The sequence below is a fragment of the Peromyscus eremicus genome, chromosome 12 (assembly GCF_949786415.1).
Source record: "Peromyscus eremicus chromosome 12, PerEre_H2_v1, whole genome shotgun sequence".
Taxonomy (NCBI): domain Eukaryota; kingdom Metazoa; phylum Chordata; class Mammalia; order Rodentia; family Cricetidae; genus Peromyscus; species Peromyscus eremicus.
In genome coordinates this window covers 37,497,833-37,515,131 of record NC_081428.1, presented here as the reverse complement: position 1 = coordinate 37,515,131, position 17,299 = coordinate 37,497,833, and positions in this window count along the sequence as shown.

Sequence of the window (17,299 nt, the reverse complement as noted above, 5' to 3'; positions counted from 1 at the left end):
ATCTTAGAAGGACACTTATTGGCAAATCTGTAATATTCTGCATACCAGAATTAATAACCCATCAAATAAAACAGGATTCATAAATCCATGCTGATATGAATAAATAAAATCAACTGAGAGTAATAAATTCCAATAGTAACATGCTAACGAATAAATACAGAAGACATGGTAAAACTATCAACAATTTTGCAATCATCATAGTAATAGTTAATTCAGGCAAGAAACATAAGCATTGCTAAAATTAGTGAGTGCAAGTTGAAAAGATGAAATATTTATCTAGTCAATTATTAAAGCGTGGTTAATTGTAAAGAAGAAGACTGATTGCACAGGAGAGAAATCTGGTAGACATCACCTCCTGAGGATTGATGTGGTCATCAACCGGAAGTGGGATGAAAGCATGCACCCCCTAGCTTGCTGCCATGAAAATAAAAAATTATTACTGCAGTGATTCAACTGCAAATAATTCAAATTGAATTATCTTAAAGAAAAATTTGACAAACCCAATTTGGGGATATTTTATAACTTAACAAAATCATAAACCCATAAAAATGTTTGATGAGACTAAGGGACTGTTCTTGATTAGAGTAGATAACAGAGACATGACAGCTGATGGAGATATGGATTATGTCTTTTACTAGGGCCATTATTGGAACCATTGTTAAAAACTAGGATGACATCTGTGATTTTTGGCAATAATAATTTACCATTGTTAACTTTGATGGTGTTTCTATTATTGTGCAGAAAACTATACTTACTTGTAGAACATATTCATTAAAGTACTTGGAATTAGGGTAAGCTTGTAAATTTAATTAATTAATCATTTGTGTGTGTGTGTGTGTGTGTGTGTGTGTGCATGTGCATGTGCATGTGTGCATGCATGTTCCACAGCACATGTGTGAGATTTAGAGGGCAATTTGCAGGAATACATTCTGTCCTTTCACCGTGTAGATTTCAACAATTGAACTCCAGTTGCCAGGCTTAGCAGAAGGCACCTTTATCCACTCAGCCATACTATTGGCTCAGTTTAGGGTGATTCTTAACAATTTCCCCAAAAGGTTCATAATAAAAAATAAATAAATAAATTTTAAAAAGTTTTTCGGTCTATTCTTGCCACTTTTGTGTACTTTTAATTATCAGAAAAAGAGAAACCCTATATAACCCCAAACAACCTTTATGTGGCAAACAACAAATTCGAGGACATACAATATTGGGTAGAAAAGCAAAAAAAAACACACAGAGAACAGGAATACATAGCAGACATTATATACAGGTAAAGAAAATATTAACAACAGCAACAATAAATAAAATAGATAAAAGAGAAAGTAGAAACAGAGTAGATCCAAGGAAGGCATCTGCTGACTTACTCACTGTCCCAAGAGGAAACAGATGGTGTCATCCAAGTTGAATAATTTCATTTGTTTATTTATAAAGAGATTATCTGCAAAGGTGTGGATTATGGGAATCATGCAGTCAAGCATTGGGAATAGTCTAATAGTCTGTTGGGAGTGGAGAGCACAAGGCAGGACCCCATGGAGAGTGTTAATGACTTGAGGAAAGAAATGACTATGGGAGGAATTCAGCCAGCTGGAGGAGACCTTGCACCTGGTGTGGAGGGCACACTCTCTCCCCTATCTACTGCCAAGACTCCCTGCACACTTAACAGGAAACCCAAGTGTGTGCCAACACATACTGTCCACATGAGTCAGCCTACCTCACAGAAAGATAGAAGAGTAGAGGGCCAATGGACAAGATCTGGGCTATCTTTAAATTCTATAACATTAAGAACAGCGATCAATCAGCTTTCTAGAAATAACCAGTCTGTGTGTAAAGTATTTGAGGAAACTTCATCAAGATTGAAAATTCTTTGAAACTGAAAAAAAAAGAAAGAAAAAGAAAAAAAAATATGATTCAGTGAGGGACCCAGAAGTCAATGGATGATTCAAAGCAAATGAAAAGAAAAGAGCATCCGAGAGCCATAGGAAGGAGCTATTAACTGTGGTACTACAGTTCTCTTAGAATGCTTGTCTATATTTGGTTTGATATATTTTTGTGTTCATAACAATATTACAGAAAACCCATTTTACTGATAGAGAAATTAGCTAAAATTTTCAAAGATAGTAAGAAACAGAAACATGATTTGCATCTAAGCTCCTGAATCTATATCTAGAGCTTTGGCCACTACGTATTCTACCTATAACTAAAATGTGGGTGTGCAGTGAAGCCACCTTACTTATTTCTAAGACTACTTTAAGGGTCTCTGTCTTGTGGAGGAGGGGTGAGGGAGGCGGATCAACAAAAGCAAAGTAGGTGTGAAAATGAGATAATGAAATCTGTGATGATGTACATTAACCTAAAAAAGTTGATGTACTGTTATATGAGCAAAGAGTTCTACTCTAGCAAAATGGAGGAAGGACGATTTTCCAGCAAAGAGGAGAGGAGACAGAATGAAAGGAAGCCAGGAGTGATTTGGGGTTGAAAGAACATTCTGCTGATATGAACTCACAGAGATAAGTGTTGCTTTGAAATACAGCTAGGGAAAGCCATGGGTGGTCCTCCCTAGGATGTCACTGATGTCAGTGACCACTAGCTAGAGCAGTATGCAGGGGACTGTCAGAAAGTTTGATTCTATTGCTTGGTACTATCACTGTTATAATTAATACAGGCATAACCAAGAAAATATTAAAAAACAAGCAAAGACTTGAAAATTCCTTCTGCATTTACTGACTTTCTGACATTAAGAGCAAAGTTGAAAAAAAAAGTGACATCAATCAGAATGAAATGATATGTATTTGGATGACCAACAATCATGGGCACACATCTCAGTGTCTTAGATTTGGGATTTTACTGTGCATGCTCATACATGTCTATAATGATTTAGCTGGATCTCGGGTTCCTGTCATCCTCACTTGGATATCCAGGCTAATGAAGCAACCTCTGTCTGACCTACTACTGGGGATTAAGGCAGATGGAAAGATACTATGCAAATAATTGCATCCTGGGTGGGAAAAGTCAACCTGCAAGAAACACATGCCCTTCTGTTCACATTTCATTGCACAAAGCAATGAAAGGCAAAAACACCATCTCCTGGGAAATGCAGAAGTACAGCATGCTGAGAAACAGAACTGGGAATATTTGTGGAACAGAACTAATGACTACCAGACACTCTCCTGCAGGACCTTCCAATCCGCAGTCTCACATCTGCATACTGCTACAGCAGTTTCTAGGGGCTGAGCCAGTTAAGGCTCACCCAGTATTCCACATGCCCCTCTCCTTACGTTTCCCAGTCTCCTGTCTCCTTTGCCATTGGGTTTGAGCTGCCTGATTATTTAAACAAATGGACCGTGAATACAGCGATATTCACAAGCTTGGATTTGAGGAGTGAAGGGTTGGTGCTCTCCTCCAGTTTTTAATTCCTGTGCAAGATACTTCAAAGGCCAACTGTTCTGAAGGAGTAGAGATACCGTGAGATGACTCTCCTACCTTGATTCCCCATGTGGAACAACACTTCCCAATCTCTATCCACTGATTCTTTCTGGATATGTAGTATGAAGAATATTAACCCCTTGTCACTTGGGTGTCATTTTGGAATGTCTGTTGCGGCAGCTGGCATTAATCATCCTAATAAGGAAACTAGTATCTGACTGTCAAGTAGCAGTTTAAAATAACCTAAATTACGTGTATTTTTTTTTAAAGTGGGCATGAAAACCAATATGAGCAGCCTGAACAACAATGCATTTTACAGTGATAAAAATCATTGGGAAAGCTCTACTCGGAAGTCGGCTGAAATGGGCTTTCAACTGGGGAGTCGGAGGAAGAGTGGAAAGCAGAGATTTAGCACTGTGTATTAGGGACCTTTTGCTGTGTTTAGCAAGGCATTGCCAGCAGGAAATGAAATCAGGAAGCACTGACTGTTCAAAAGCAGACCGAAAAGGAAAAACCAGGAATTCGGGGCCTCCCAGGCAAGAGAGCGGTAGCTAGCTCAAAAGTGAAAAAAATGGATTAAAACGCTTTAAGTGACACACACACACACACACACACACACACACACACACACAAAGTTAATGATAATAAAAATAAACCAATAAAAACCCTCAGCTGATTAACGTTCTTCCTGGCACAGTCAGATTGAAGGTGTAAACTTTTCATTGAAGGTCAAAAGCTTCAGCAGAGAACACTAGCCAGATGTGGAGACACCTGCAGGTAGGCCCAGTCCTAGAGAAGCCGAGGCAGGGAGATGATCACAATTTCAAGGCCAGTCTAAAAGACATAGCAAGATTCGTCTCAAAGAAACAAAGAGAAAATGCAAGGCGAAGGGGGGAAAAAAACGAACAGAAATGAAGCAAATCTGAGAACTGGGTTTTGAAAGTGACTTTAGCTGTGTATGGTACTACGCAAATTTACTCGAGCAAAACCAATCAGAAGTTTAGAGGAGAGTAAATTACCCAAGAAAGTGGAATCTTGACCAAAAAAAGCAAGAGGCAGAACAGGGGTCTTGGTTGTCCAGACTCCTTCATGAGGATGGGCTTACCAAGCTTTAAAAACCCCCTTGGAAAGCATGTACGAATGATGCCCTGTCCAGATCCACAGAAGGGTAGAGAGAACAACACCCTGAGATATCCAGAGAGACTCCTCCAAAGAACAGAATCGCAGCCCCAAGAAACCCTCCCACCTAAAGTCTACCCACAATATTGATTCAGCTGTAGTTTGGAACTTCCGGTGTTTTCCAGCTGTCTCTACTCTTTCTCCTCTCTCCAGGGCAAATTAGACTGTGCTGCTGTTCACTTTCCATTTCCCCCTTGTCCATCAGTGGGGAAAGGGAGAGAGTCAGGGTGGTTCTGAAATGTCCAAACAAGAAGAGCAGCCGACATGGGCAGATCCCGCTGTAGTGATGCATGTGCTGACACCGCTGGTGTGCACTATAAAATGACAGCTTTGATTTCTCATGTTTTGAATGTTTCCACACTTGTTATTAGAATTTAAAAGCTTTGTGCTTTGATTTTTAGTCATGTGGTTGGATTTTGACGGTAAGTTAGACATAATAGAGACCCAAATAAATTATTCCTACATTTGTGCCACTGGTCAGCAGATAGAGGGGGTTATGTGCAGCAATAAGAGCTGGAATTTCACATTACAGCTGATTCAGATGAATGCTCCCTTGAACTGCTGTAACATTGTGCAAGGGTTAACCCTATTAGTTAAATTTCTTAGGTTACACATGACCACACTCCGACAAAAATTAACTTAAGTAAAGAGACAATAGATTGACTCATTTATTCCGGAAGCACATCAAGGCTTTTAAGAAGGGGGAGGGGAGGAGGAGGAGGAGGAGGAGGAGGAGGAGGAGGAGGAGGAGGAGGAGGAGAAGAAGAAGAAGAAGAAGAAGAAGAAGAAGAAGAAGAAGAAGAAGAAGAAGAAGAAGAAGAAGGGGAGGAAGAAGAAGAAGAAGAAGAAGAAGAAGAAGAAGAAGAAGAAGAAGAAGAAGAAGAAGAAGAAGAAGAAGAAGAAGAAGAAGAAGAAGAACTTCAGTCTGGTCAAGACCTTACTACCATCGCCATGGTTGCCTCCTGCCACTGTTTAGGTTGACATCTACTTCTCTTTGCATCAATGCCTCCTTTAGCATCCATGCTACATGCGGGCTCACCGTGAAGGTCAGAGGATAGCCACTGGTTATGCAGACCCTCATTCTCACAGTTCACAGGCTAAGTGGAGGAAAGTGATCCCTTTGCATCTCTAACCATAAAGTTCTAGGGAAGAATCCCAACTGGCCTGGGTCTTGTTGATGTATTCACTCTGTGAATTATAACTGTCCAGGTGTATGCAATATAATGATTGGCTCAGCCTGAATCAAGTGTTCAGAGACGTTTCTGAGGAGACAGAACTTTACCCTCAATGGGTATACAAAGAGCACATAAAGAGGCGAGAAATTCTCCAAAGAAAATGAAGTATTATACCTGGAAAAAGAAGGATAGAATAAATAAATCAGTCAGTAAAAAAAGTAAGACCTACTGAATTTCTCCATGGTGGCCTAGATATCAGCGATAGTAGCTACCACAAAACGTAGAAAGTGAGGATCCTGATGGGGAGAGGAGCAAACAGTTCCCTGGGAAAACAAGCCAGGCTTTGGTCATTTCTACTGGTTATCCAGACTCCCAGGCCTGGTGTCCTCCTTTTGTATGTCCAGTCTTTGGATGTATGCAATCCTTGGGGACAAGTTGCATAATTATAGTAATATTCCCCTGCCTCCTCTCCTTAGTCTTCCTGGCATGAGACAGACTCCAGACTGAGTTCACATGCTCTTCCACTAAACCCTACAGTATTTACATAAGCTTCATATACATGGTTAAATGATTAAACACTGTAATTACCAAATATTTTCTAATACTTCCACCATTAATATTTTTACCGTGTCAGTTTGTATCACTCATTGATAAAAAAGAAATACATCCTATTTTCTATCACTCCTTCCAAATAAACCATAAACTCCAGGCCTTCAGAGCATTTTTTAATAACCTCCAAGTAATTTCTGCACCTAAACTTTTACCTCTCTCTCATTCATGTCTGCTTTCCCATCCAGTAAACTACCAGCTGTTACTAATATACACATTTTTTTTAGCCATCCTTAATTTACTAAGTCAATATCCATTGGCAGTTTTTTTTTCTGATTTGTGTATCAATACTTTGAAAATTCCATACAATGTGTTCACTCCCTCACCCAAATTCTTCCAGACCTGCTCCATCCTTCCTCTCCCAACTTTGTGTCCTCTTTTTTAAATGATGAGTAGTAGAGATATAAAAATGAATAAGCCGTAGCCCTGTCTTCAAATCACATACTCTAACTGTAAACAAACACATGATGAATAATGACAATTCCCTAGGAAGCATGTGATAGATGAGGCCTGAAGAGATTGCCAGACCAACTGACTGTAGACAATTGGGGGAATTTTCCTCTTTGATGTGATATTTAAGCTTGACTTGAAATAAAAGTATAAGTTTACTAGATGGAAGAGTGGCAAAGAGAATTCCAGGCATAAAGAAATATGCATAAGTCCAGTCATGGTTTGGGAAACTGTGTTTGTTTAGGGAAAATATAATTTAGTAAATGCTTCCTTAATTGTTATTCATTATGCAGTACACAGCAAGCCTCTGTGAGTAGGTGGGTTAATGCACAGGCCATGCGAATTTCATATGGCTCATATATGACTCTCCTGTTCACCCACAGCTGTTAGTTGACATTTTTATTTATTAAGAGTTATTAGTTTCTTTCTACACATCTCTTGACTTGTTTTTATAATTATAGAATTGAACTAAACACTGCATAATTCAGAATTGCTCAGCTTCAGCTCTATTGGCATTTGAGCATGATAATTCTGCATTGTGAAAAGTTACTCTGAGCCTTGTAAGACAGCTAGCAGATCCTTGACCTCTCCTACTGGATGATAGAAGACTTGTGCCCCTTAACTATGAGAAGTTAAAATGTCTCCCAACGTTGGACTGTTGAATTTTCCTCAGAAGGTACAAAATTTCCACTGATAGGAAAAAAGGACCACATTGTCAAGGGTTTTCTATGTGGAGTTTATTTTCTAAGCATGGGCTAATGGAGCCACTGAATGTTTTTTAGTAGTATAGTGACGTAAGTGGTGATATATTTCCTTAGATAAGTTAGGAGAGACAGAACAGCACAAAGTAACCCATGGACTAATGGACACAATGGAAGTAATGGCCTTGCAAGCCCAAACCAGAGTTTGGTGACCTGAAACAGGTACCATGCATTCGATCTTCGATTCACTTTCTCCTTTTCCTTCCTCTCTGAGCTCACTTATTAATTCAGTCCAACCACTAGGTTCAGATCCCATCTCATATCCTCAGGTCAAGCTACTGCAGATAATACACCTCCTCTAAATTTTGAAGTTCTGTGGAGAAAGAAGAGCAAGTGTCCATTCACTCTTTGTGGGGCATAAACAAAATGATCCTGCTCAAGTCTAGCTTTGGGGATAAGTGAGCTTACTGGGGTTTCTTATGGGACACAAATGAGGGATTATGGAGTGGAGGATGAATGACCAACCCCCAGAAGCTGCATAACTGGAAAATTTACTCCAGCATGAGCCAGGAGTGATAACTCACAAAAATGGCATCCCCTTGTTCTCTGTGCAACTTGAGGACAGCTCTGCTGAAGAATCTCCTTCCCCCAGGCAACTGTTTGCTGATTGTGTGAGCTTGAGGAGGAGCCTTATAAGTCTTGTAAGTGTTTTGAACCTCCTGAATTTTGTGAGTATCTCTCTTGCCTCCAAGAGGGAATGCTTCCATTCATAACTCATTATTTTAGCTTCTCTTGGGGTAATATAGGCATTAAATTAACAACTTAATGTAATACCTATATTAATAGTAGACTTGATTGTAAATTATAAAAATCTTAAATACAGGGCTATACGATCTTTGTGTTTGCTTTCTCTTAGTTCTCAATAATGTGCTTTCCAAATGATGGATGCTGAAATTTCTTTTTAAGAAAATTACAGAACTCTATCCTAAATTGCTTCGATGAATTTATAAAAAAGTGTCCTTAGCAGAAAGCATTGGGAGTAAAGGAGAGTATGTGCTTGATTCAACTAGTACAGCACTCATTATTGGTCCTGTTTCTCACAGTTGCTGCTATCTCTAGACAAAGTTCATAATCATTAACCTGTAAGATTAATAATAAATATTTTCTGATAAACCACTCCTTGCAGAAACTCAGCAAACAGTACCCCTGTGTCACTCAAAAAAGTCATATTGTATCAAGCTGTTGAAGAATTATATTGAATTATATTGAGCAAGATATGAATGAATATTAAGTAAAATCAATCCATTTTAACTATTATTGAATAATTTTTTTCTCACACATATAAAATGACCTTCACTATATTTTCTCAACCGTGTCTTTATTGAGCTGTTTATAACTGTTTTGTCAGTTTCTACCATCAAGTGCTGGGGAATACTGATTATTAACCAAAGCTTTAATTATATTTTAGTAAATACAAAAGATATATCTTTTGTTAATAGACATCAGGATAAGTACACCAAACCAAACTGAACCTTACCCAGGTGTACATCAGAGCTGTCTTTCTGTATCAGTCAAAATGCTCGTATTTTCAAATTGTTTTTGTTGAGTCTGTGCTATAGTTTTTACACACTATCAAGAAAGTAAGGAATACAAGGGCAGCTGAAACCAAAATCTTCACTAATCAGTACCTTAAGAAAAGACAAAGGAAACAGATATAATTCCTATCTGTGTCAGCATGGGGAAGAGGTTTTCTTGGTTCCATCGGCCTCAAGCTCATTTTTCTACTGTGTCAACATGTGAGCCATACTGAGGTATTGCATGCATTATCTTTATTTCACATCAGAAAGGTCAGACACCATAGCCATGTGACAGTCACAAATTAATCATCACTTGCTCATGCTCTCGGTGGGCTTTCCTGATATAGTGGTGGGTTACACTGTTGAAGAAAAAAGTTGCAGCAATATTACAAGAATCATAAAAAATTATAAGAGGATTAGATACATTCATTTTTAAGTCTTTTATCCATTAGTGTCGTTCAAGTTTCAGATTTTTCCCTTTCTCTAAGGTTTTTATGAGAATTGCTGCTCCTTTGATTCCATCTCATTACCCTTTTCTCAAAGTTAAAAAAAAAATGAGGTGGGGGGGAGTTGGTTTCTCTCACTGTTATCATTTCCCCATTGAGCACCATATGGTTGCTTTCTCTGTGTTCTGCCCCGTCTTCCACACCCTGCTCAGGAGCTCTCACTCACATTCATGAGACATTTTCTTAAACACATACAGATGCCTTAGGAAAGTGGAATCCTGGGAGCAGCTGCTGAGGTGACTATTGTTTTTATTTAGCCGCACTTTAGTGCATGGAACAAAGTATCGAGGTAGTGGTCACATGAGAAGTGAAGGGACTGAAAGAGACATGATACATGTCAGTCTGTAAGACTGACATCACCTCAAAACAGTGAATCAAAAAGGCTTAGAGATGTATTTGCATAATGAGGAAAGCAAGGAAACTAAGCACACTGAACAGAAATATGGTTTCACCACACACACACACACACACACACACACACACACACACACACACAGAGGGAAGGTTAACATGCTCTTATGTTGTGACTAATCATTTCATGTATCTCAAGAATCCTGTTATATACCATAAATATGTGTAACTTTTAAAAGCAATTTCCAGAAAGAAGTTTTAAGAGTATATGATTTTAAAGGTTTAAAAATAAATAAATAAATAAATAAATAAATAAATAAATAAATAAATAAATAAAATAAACATAAGAAGCAAAAACTTTGCATATGAGCTTGGTAGGATAGTGTTTGTCAATGTTTTCTTGGCAACATTAGTATTAATGAGAAAAAAAATGAAATAATAGTATTTGCTACTAATAGTTTTTTATTAGTTTCCAGAATAGTAGAGATAAAGATGTACAGAATTTCCTTGAGTATGAGGTGTGTGTTTGCCCCTAACTGTTGACATTTCTGAAACAAAAATTATCTTAATCTTTCACATGTACCTCTTTTCCTGAAAAGATGTTATTAAGTGGTGTTTAAACTCATAGAGATAAGGTCATCCCCTCTGTCCTAAGAGCTTACATTCAGTTTTAAGATTGCATCACCAAACACAATAAGAAAAACAACAGCAACAACAGAAGAACTATTGTAGGTAAACTATCTGGACAACGGCAGCTTAAGGTGTAGACATTAGGAGAAAGTAGCCACAGAGATAGATGGATGGGAAGTGATAAAGCCGGGACCTAGCTTGTGACATCCCACTGAAAAGCAAGAAACATTTTAAAGATAAGTAAAATAAAACCACGGACCAAAGACTTTGGGAACTGTAGTAGAGACAGCAAGTCACATCAAGATGGGTGAGAGAAAAAAAAAAAAAACAGAATGTCAGCATTCCTGACTTTGCCCCCTCCTTTTTCCCCACACTAAAAATCTAACAGAAATGACCTGATAGGTAGTCTGTTATGGAATATTAGTTCAAGATGTGTTACATTCGTTTATGCTTTGGAATATTTGTTTAACGATGCAAAGATGTGCTGCATTCTTTTATGTTGCATTTGTTCAACTCTGTGAAGCTGTGTTGTTTTGCGTGTCTAAAACGCCTGATGGTCTAATAAAGAGCTGAATGGACAATGACTAGGCAAGAGAAAGGACAGGCAGGGCTGGCATGCAGAGAGAATAAATAGGAGGAGAAATCTAGGCTCCAGAGAGAAGAGGGAGGAGCGAGAAAAGGAGGAGAAGAGGACGCCAGGGGCCAACCACACAGCCACACACCCAGCCACGGAGTAAAAATGAAAGCAAGATATACAAAATAAAGAAAGATAAAAAGCCCAGAGGCAAAATGTAGTTAAGGGGAAATAAGACAATTTAAGTTACATTAGAAAAGCTGGCTAGAAACAAGCCAAGCTAAGGCTGAGCATTCATAAGTAAGAATAAGTCTCCATGTATTTGGGAGCTGGGTGGCAGGCCCCCAAAGAGTAAAAAAAAAAATCAACTACAGTAGTCAAAATATATTTTTGAAACAAAAACTAGTAAATAAAAATACAAAGATCATGGTTGCTCTTAAAGTTCCTCTTCACATTACATCATCCTAAACATGTGAATTAATTCTTGTTTTCCCTTTCTTATTTCCTCTCACGTTCAAAATGATGATGCTTCTGGTATACAGCTCAATTTGAGAAAAAGTCCTTTTTTCCCAAGTAAAGAAAAAAAAACCACATAAAACTACTCTTTAGGAAGACTACAGTATAAACCTAAAAAATGATTTGTTGATCATTTCTGATTGCCAGGCCCTGGAATTAGTGTTTTGGATGAAATGATGGAAGAAGTGTATCCCAAAAGCACCCAGGGGGACTTAGAAATAAGTGGACGTTTTATGGGAGGATTTTATAAGCCCAAACGAATAGGCCAACCATGGACCATTTATAACCATAAACTCGGGCAGGTCCAGTGCCTTGGCAAGCTGTCTGAGAGTGGCTTCTCTACACATGTACTAGGGTGGATAAAACCAGCGTGGTCCATCATAACCAATCTGATCAGTTTGCTCTCAAAGTATCTTAGGGAGAATACAGCTTAGCGGTTGAGGCCAAGTGGCTCAGTCTTAATAAGTCCCAACATGAAAGACTTTCTCAAAGAAAATTTATCCCTTCGACATTTGACTCCATTTCCTAATAGAATTGTTACTGTTTGCCTTTGTTTGCTTGCTTTTTCTTGTACGTGTAGTTATCCAAACCACACTAATTTTCTATGAGATTAATATATCATTGGTTTAATCTTCTTAGAAATTATCTGAGTACCAAGTAATCACTTTGGAAACCAAGCAGCGTGATTTTAGTAAGATGTAACTGGATGCATCCCTTTTAGGGGTTCTCGGACGATGAGGTCTACCTAGCACTGTACAGTATCATGTATCAGACTCCATACTTTAAGCTTATAGAAATAAAAGATTCTGCAAGTTACTGTTTCTATCTGGGGAGAGCCTGCCTAACATGATGGAGATGATCTGAAGAGCATCTACACGTTTCTGCACTATAACCTCTGACTTAGAAGGGCCTCGGATATCAACCATAGGATTGCCTTCCCTGCAGTTTAAATGACTGTGTCTTTTCGGAGTCTAACCCAGAACTTTTCTGATTTCTAAACTTTGGGGTCAAAAAGGCATTACAAAGAATACAAGACTTGGTAATACAATAAACACTTGGCAATATTTAACAAAGAAATGAGACATTTTGACAACAAGTGGATTTTGTACAATTTAAGCATAGGAAGCTGGCCAGTACTATCTTAGTAAGATTCATTGTACATATTGAAAACAAAACAAAACAAAACAAACAAACAAACAAACAAAAAACTCCCAAAGGCTGTACCGCCACCTGAGCCATGCCAATATGAAAAGCCTGTGCTGCCACCTGGGGCCATGGTGTTGTCTGGGCCAGGGCTGTTGCCAAGGGCTGTGTCTGGGTTCTTGACCCTACCATAGCCAGAGTTTGTGCTGATGTCCATGGCCCATGGTAACACCAAAGGCCAGACGGATGCCCCAGGTCTGGGCCACAACCTGTGGTCATGCTAGTATCTGAGGACCGTACTGCAACCGGGGCAATGACAATCTGAGTGGCTTGGGCTGCCACATGGGGTCATGATATCGTGCAGACCCAGGCTACTGCCATGGGCCGTGTCTGAGTCCATGACTCGGAAGCAGCCAGGGTCTGGGTTGATGTCCATGGCTCCTGTTGTTACTGAGAGCTGAGCAGATGCCTGGGGTCTGAACAGCCACTTAAGACCATGTTGGTGTCTGGAGTCTTGTTGCTGCTGGGGTCATATTGATCTGAGTAATCTATGGTGTCACCGGGGCCATGATGAGGCCTGGGCCTGAGCTGCTGCCAAGAGCATGTCTGGGTTCATGTTCCTGCTGCAGCTGGGGTCTGTGATGATGTCTATGGCCCCTGTTACCACAGAGCATAATAGGAACCATGCGTGTTGAAATCCAAGGGCCATGCTGAACTGGTCCCACCCCTCACTGACCCTGGGATAGCTGGTGCTGATCCTAGATGGACACTGCAGCAGGAAAGCTGCCCATCCCATGGGAGAACTGGTCCTGAATTCAGAAGAGATGGCCCACTTCTCACTATGGGTGTGGGAGAGCTGGCCCTGATGGCATGGGCTTAGGAGAGCTGGTTCTGCCCCTCACCTGATGGACAGTCCCAGTAGTCCAGACCGCCGAGTTCAACTACCACCCAGACCCACACCTTGGGCCTTGGGTTGGCCCACCCTAACATTTATTCCAACTATGACCTGCTGGAGTATGTAAAGGTACTGGTCCTGTGGATCGATAACCAGAGAATCTCTATGACTCGGGGCAACAACAGGATATCCAAGAGGAGTTTTGGTAAGGGTCTAGTGATGATAATATGCCAGAGGCCTTGAATCCGACCAATGACTCCTTGCAAAGAACGTTTTGCGGGTGGGGCTAATTGGACAAAAGAGTGTACTGCATGACACATCGCAGCTCCCAATGCCACCAGAATGAATGAAGAGATATTGGAGAGACGGAGGGGGGAGGTGAGTCTTTTGTTTGTTGTTTTGTTTTGTTTTAAATTAATTTCGGAGAAGTGCATGCTGAGGGGGTGAGGGGTGAATATGGAGGGACTGGGAGGTGAGTAGGATTGAGGTACATGATGTGAAATTCCCAAAAAATCAATACAGAATTATGTTAAAATGAATAAGTAAATAAATATTTCAGTATTATCATCTTGTTCACTGTTGATTATGAGGAACTTACACACTTTTGTTCATTTTAGTTTGCTTTTCAGAATTTGATAGAAGAGGAAAAAGGACTCATCACTTTTCACTTTTAATTGATTTTCAGATCATTATTACCACTTTGAGATATTTTTATAGAAGAAAGTAAAAACACTAATTACCAAAGAACCATATTATATAAATGTAATATGCATTTATTTTAAAAAAAATGGTTTCAGCCTCCCACATTTCCAAAGATCACTCTGATACTGTGGGTTCTTCCAGAACATTTTCTATGCACTTATGTCAATTTAATTGTGCAAACTAATGTGATAGTCCATATATTATTTGCCAACCTTTTGTAATTAATTTAATATTATCTCACTTCTCCCAGTATTCATATAGGTTTATCCAATTAGTCCACTAATTTTTGAATGCAAAAGTTTTCATCATGATATAGGTCACAAACTGGAACCTCAGAGATAATAAGCTACTTGTTTGATTTTTAGCAACCTAGTCTTTATAATCAGTTTACGGGTTCCAAAAGATGCTGCAATTGCGGTGATGTATTTTCACATGGTCAGCTGGATGCTGAAGAGGTGGTACCTACAAAACTGTTCCAATTTTGTATTTGCCTTCTGGATATTTCCTTGTGTGGTACCCATATCAAATTAAGACAGCTTTAACTGTGAAACAATAGTCTTATTTAATAAAATCAACTGACTTCTATAAAAATGCTTACTTCCTGATTTAGTTCAATTCAATAGCATTCAAAAGTATTTATTGGATACTTAATTATACTTAACTCAGGATTGGATACCATTACTATGATAGGACATTTATTAGCACTAAATTTTTAAATGAGACTAAGTAGTTGAGGTTAATATGTGTGGATAATTATATGCCTTAGAAAGAACAAGAACAGTATGAGGATATTTTTAACTTTCTATAAAACATGCTGTTATCAATGAATTAGGTGTAATATTGAATTCTAGACTGACTGGTTGGTGTTCTATGTGTAATGTCTGTAGAAAAAAAAAAGATTTTCTAAGCAAGTTAATACTAGCAGGAATTCAATATGGATGATCAGCAGCCTCCGAGGAAGTTAGTTAATCCAGAACATGGAGATATCATTTGCAAACATCAACTATTTGAAGATAATAGACTTACTGGGATAACGGAGAGATTTTTGTGGGCTTCTATTTTTAGCCACTTATTTTCTGACTTTACATGAAAGAGTAGCATTGCATTTATCTCAAAACAATCTGTATCAAGGCCTTCAGTTTTTCTCCTTTCCTTTTCTCCCCTCATATCGTGTTCTGAGTTCCTAATCACAAGATTTCTTTTTACCGCATCTGTTTTACAAGTGCCTTACTCTGTGTGAGGCGTACTTACTCTGCCCCACTAATGTGTTTCGAGAATGGTCTTATTCCATCATATCACAGAACTAACTAGGACAAGTGGGTGAAATGCTCAGAAAGACAGTCCTAGCTTTATGATAAGACACACTTTTCTTATTATCGGAGCAGTCTAGAAATAGAACCACCAGCAAGAGCAGGCGGAGTTTTCCTTTGTGGGATAAATTCAAGCACCAGGTGGGAACTTGTGAGGAGGATTCAGGCTTTAGAAAAGAATTGTGCTAAATGATTCTTGAAAACAAGAGTATATCCTTTCTGAAAATGATGATGTGAGTGTGAGAAAGAAAAGAATAAATGGGGGGCCAAGAAATACTGTCATCATTAATTTCTTCTTTATAAGCATTCTCTGTATGGAATATGATTCCAGTGGATAATAATATTTAGAAGGCGTTCAACAGTGTTGAACTAGAATCAAACTTTGTTAACTTTAAATAAATCTATGGAAAGACTTGTTTGCTCTTAAAAACTAAGTGAGGGTTTTTGTTTGTTTGTTTTTCCATGAAGTTTCATTGCATAAATGTTTATTTTTCTGGAGCTAGGCAAATACAGATGCAAATCACTGCTGCATAAGCTTAAGAAGTTAAACATTACCTTCTGTTCCCTCACCTGTGAAATGGGCATAGCAATAACTTCACATACTCCCTGGTGTCTGGATTATTAGATTAGAAGCATTAAACACAGAACCTGGCCCACGGCCTGTTGAACTACACTTCACAGTGTGTCTGGCACAGCAAACACTCAATAAATGGTGGGTGATACTGAAGTATTTGAAAAGTTAAAACTGAAAACATACCCACTACTCCTGGATTTCTCATGAGAGACCATTTCTTTCTGCTTATATTCTGTCATTTGGGCATTATAAGAACAAAATGATGGCTCTATGTGGGGCCATTGTGTTAAAATATTTCTAGTGTGGAGCTGGTTGCTGCCCAGCGATACAACATGCCTATCTGAGTTCAAGCTATAGAACCAGCTTAAGGGTGGAGGGAGAAGAACTTGTCTCCTGACTCCACGTGTGTCCCATGGCATGCATCACCCCCACCACACAACGTTTAAAAATATACTTCTACCATAGATTAAATTAATTGTCATTGTCCTATAAACCTGTTAAAAGATACCTAACTCTTCTAGCTGTGGCTACTCATCACTGATCAATCTTCAAAGGATTTATTTACTTTAGTATATGTAAATTGTATTTTCTTTTGGACATCCTCCAATTAGCATTAGATCAAAAATGAAATTTCTATAAACTCTAATCTTTTGCATTCTTAGACAGTAGGTAAAGGAAGATGGGACAACAGGGTTTTGTAGTTCTCATAAGTGTTTACATTTGTCAGTAAAAAGATTTCAGGAAAAAAAAAATCACTGGATAACATGCCTTCCGGGATTTTCCAGAAGAGTTTCAAATTCCCTTTGCTTTTCCTCTGTGAATACAAATAAGCTGTTGATGCTGGAATTTCCGACACCAGTTTTTCTCATCTCAATTATTACAACAAGATAGATATATACAAGCTCCAGGACTCCTTGAGAACCTGCCTCTTTGTCAATAAGGTAGACTGATTCAGTCCCCTTATTGGAAAAGTGGAAGAATCCA